Genomic DNA, 4,392 nt, shown 5'->3' on the forward strand with positions numbered 1-4,392 from the left:
TTATATTTTGTTATATTTTTCTCATACACGAGAACATTATTTAACCTTGAAATATCTTTTCAGAAAGTGATGGCAGCCATTATGAGAAGGAAATGACGAGTTCTTTATCTCCCGTCTTGGGGATGAAGTAATGTGTTAATTATAATTTAAAAAGGGGCCATTCCCATATTTACAGTAGGAAAATAATTCTTAATCTCTCCTGAATATATTTATTAACCTTTGAATTCGACATTTGAAGTCTCATTTCAGAATTAGAGTACGATACCCTGGAAGATGGGACCGTTCCATGGGGGGGTCATCTGGGAGGATAACATTTTTGACATAAAGGGTGCTATGTAATTAAAATAATTTCTACCTTGATGTTCGACCAAAGGCTGACTTTTACCGGCTGCGGCCTCCATTGAGAGATATTAATTGAAAGCTACCACACTTATTAATTGATTCGGTATTATATTTGTAAATTGTATATCTGGGAGTATATCTGTCCCAATCTCATCCTAAATATTATTTATGAAGGTATGCAAAACATATTAAATTAAATATTGTAAACCATAACAAATATTGGAATATAATTAGCAATTATTAAAAATTGTAAACTTTCATTGTTTTAATTATTTTTATTTTATTTATTATTATTTATTATTATTATTATTATTTTTTTAAATTTAAAAAAAAAAGTTTTTTTTTTCTCTCTCAAAATTTTTTGAATTATTATTATTATTTTTTTGAAATAAAGGAAGATTTTGTTTTTTAATATTTACTGACATGTTATAACCTAAATACTGTTGGGGCAGATTTTAATGTTTTCAGTCGAGTGAGGGTTATTGGTCGGGGTCATTATTTCAAAACAAAGTCAACTGGACCAATACGAGCGGGACACAGATCTCTTCAAAACAAAACCCCCACCAACAAAGAAAGGATGTGGCCATACCTGACTCCACCTGCTCGGCCTGCCAATAACTGATGCGCCACCTGATGCCACAATGACTGTGCCGTCATATACAAATGTGATAAAAGAAAACTGCTCCACTACCCAATGCACACAATGACTGCACCCTGAACTCACATGCAAAAGTCTTAAATGAAAAACTGCTCCAATGCTTCCTTAATGCATTCCTGCGTCCAGAACTGTCCTATGAAAAAACTGCTTCACTACGATGGTGACTCCGCCCCCACCAACAATGTTTTCTTGAGTTAGTGATACCAGACCATATGATGTGATACTGGCTGTTTACACTGCGCTCTATATTTTTGACAGATATAAGGTTATAGCATTTACAGTAAAACATTTCGTAAATATAACGAACTGATTGACAACACTCTATACACACAGATTTATTATATTTCAAAAACTTTTGATGTCTATTCTGATTTCATCTGATTTGTTTATCTCTGTCTATTTTAAAACAGTCAGTTTTTTGGACAAACATCAACAAGGGGGACTAGCAAGCTTAATGGTAACATTAAAACTAAGGGCAACTTTATGTATTAATAATATTTGATGGATTGGCTGAAAATTGAGATTTTTTTGTAAAATTCATTGCCTTAAGCTACAATATTTTTATAGTACAAAAGATAATACTGGTAAATTTCGTCTGGTTTCAGAAATTGAAAACAGCTAATGGGAATAAGGATAAGAATTTTTTTTATTTCAATCTTAATTATATTTTCCGTTATTTGACGCTTGTTAAATTTGGTCTTCTAATATTTTCCCAAATTCTCTTTTGAAATTTAAATAGTTGCTTAGGACGCATTGTCGAATTTACTGGTTAAATGTAAAATTTTCCCCTCTCTTTTTTAAACAAAAACGCAAGCAAAATTTATTTACTGCAAAACTTTATATATTAGTCTGAAAAATTTCTCTAAAGCGATTTTTTCAGATGGGGGAATTATTGGTCGGTCTGGGTATATCGTTGCGAAGGACACAAACAGTCCATGTTGAATTAAATAAATATAAAATTAAAAGTTAGTCTTAATGTGATAATTATACATAGTCCGTGAGAATGAATGAAATTTACAGGACGACAATTGGGGATTTCCTTGACCATGGAGAAGGAGTAAGTTTTGGCAGAGACGGCGAAAATAAGGTGAATATGTTCCATTTCTATTTTTCCCTGGGGCCCTGGGGTTAGATGTTATTTTTTGATTTTATTTGTTGGCGAAAGTTGCATTTATTTAATGGCTGGAAGCACATTCATGCCATATCTATAGCAATAAATATTATAATAAAACATTCCAATAATCATTACATTCTGTAAACAAAATTGGCCTCGTCAGATTTGAACTGGCTAAAGATTTTCATTTTTTGCATTTATGAATGTGCTCAGGTCATTAAAAGTCAGCCAAAGGCTGGATCCTAATTAAATGTCACAACAAACAGAATTTTTTCCCACAGGACAGGCCTACAGAACTTTACTAACATTTACTAACTCCAAACTAATAAACACTACCAAGATGCTCTTTCAAAAAGAAGGGATGTGAATAAATGTTTATTAGTGACTAATGAAAATGTCCTGCGCCCAGATGAGGTGATGGAAGGGTCAATCTAGTCCGGTCCACGGGGCACCTGTTTCCACATCGTGCCTATTAGACCGGCCGGGGGGTCCGCCTTCTACAAAACCCCCACCGGCGGGAGCCAACTGAGAAACCAGTCAACTGCTCCAGCCACCTGACGAATCAACAGAGAAACCAGTCGACTGCTTCCAGTGTCAGCTGACGAGCTAAGGATTACTGAATGAAGATTGAGTTTCGCTGAGGACGTCCTTCAAATGGAAATAGGAGGAATGTGTCCCTTTTCCGGGGCATTCCACAAAGAATGAGTCACAACTTGGGAAGATAAATCCCGGTGATTAATCTTTGCATCTCTGGCAGCTGGAGAGAGGCTGAAAGACCCTCTTCACACACACACACAAAAAAAAAAGGCTCTGTTCGACCTGCTAGAGGGGCCTGCTGGATGCTGCTCATGGTACCTGAATGCACCATTTACACAAGAAAATAAAGAGAGTGACAACTGTTAAAAAAAAAAAAAAAAAAAACCTGTACGGACTATTCAACAAAGACCTTCATCGCGAGATGGCTGCTTCGAAGAGACAATGCGTCTTCAATTGCATCTGCATCATGACACTCTTTCTCATACTGACTGCCATGCCAATTTTCTATTTCTGGGATCCCCCACCACAATTTTTAACATAATTGCAACACATTGTCTTCATATATGATATGCTCATTTTACTGAAAAAAAGAAAAAATCTTTTAATGAATCACATTGTTTTGACATAGGACTGACCTCCTTTCCTGCTGAAAAGAATGTTTTCATTTTTCTCTTCTTCCTATGTTGCACCTGCCCTTGCGATGATGAAGATCCCGCTGGAATCCTTTGGTAAAAATGTTTAAATATTTAGTTATTGGGCTTTATTTTAAATAAGCCCAAAGGGTGGACTGTTAGATATTATAACATTTTTAATACTTCATTTTATATATTAACTATTGTTACACATTATTAACATTTAAATTCTTTATATTAACCTTGTTGAAACGTTTTGTGGACGTGGATAACAGGTGGTGTTGATTTCGGTATAATTTGACCTTAAGCTGGGACATAATATTTAGTCTAAAAAAGTTCCTTCTCAGCGTTTTGTGCGAAAACATATTTCGTCCCTGAACAGAATTTGTCCCTGAACATACACCCACCTGACCTTGTTTACGCCATCTGCTCACGGAAAAGTACCAAGAGTATGTTTAGTCTATAAATGAAAAGGAGGAGGTCTTCTTTCAACTATAAGACGACACTGTACACGCGGAAGAGACACATTTTGATGCCTTGAATCCCACCTGTTTAAGTGATGATAGAGGCTGTTATGATGTCCAGAGATTCTCAGATTTTTTTAATTAAATCATCTTTGCAAAGGTGTTTTTTCTTACATTAAATCTGTCTTCAAGTTTTCGAACACGCAAAGAGGACAAAATTACATTTATTCCTCTTCACTCTCCAAGCGTCAGAAGAAGAAGAAGCGAATAAGGCCTAAATATGAATCCAAAACACAATGGAAGTTGTACTCTTAAAATTGTCATTCTACAAGAATAAAAGATCATTTAACAAGAATAAAGTTTTCCATGGTGAGCAGAGAGTATCTCCACTTTCTCAAATAAGCCATTAACTCATTCACTGCCATTGACGGCTATAAACGTCAAAAATTCATTTGAACTATTTCTATTAGTTTAACAACCCCCCCCCCCCCACACACACACACTTTTGTTAACAAGAATATGAAAACCTAGCATTTTTTTATTGTTATTTATGGCAGTAAATGAGTTAAACACAGGAATGTGACATGAAATGAATAGATTAAGTCATCTGTGAGAAAACAAACGAGCTTTAGTCTTTATTGTCAT

General features: G+C 35.0%; 1 long non-coding RNA gene across 1 annotated transcript; it reads left to right on the forward strand.

Moving 5' to 3' along the window:
• Positions 1–662: 662 nt before the first annotated feature.
• LOC144044873 (uncharacterized) lies at positions 663–4,120 on the forward strand. Its single transcript, XR_013291376.1, has 2 exons — positions 663–2,087; positions 2,524–4,120. It is a non-coding gene; the product is annotated as an uncharacterized LOC144044873 (long non-coding RNA).
• The last annotated feature ends 272 nt before the right edge of the window (positions 4,121–4,392 follow it).

The sequence above is a fragment of the Vanacampus margaritifer genome, chromosome 2, assembly GCF_051991255.1.
Source record: "Vanacampus margaritifer isolate UIUO_Vmar chromosome 2, RoL_Vmar_1.0, whole genome shotgun sequence".
Taxonomy (NCBI): domain Eukaryota; kingdom Metazoa; phylum Chordata; class Actinopteri; order Syngnathiformes; family Syngnathidae; genus Vanacampus; species Vanacampus margaritifer.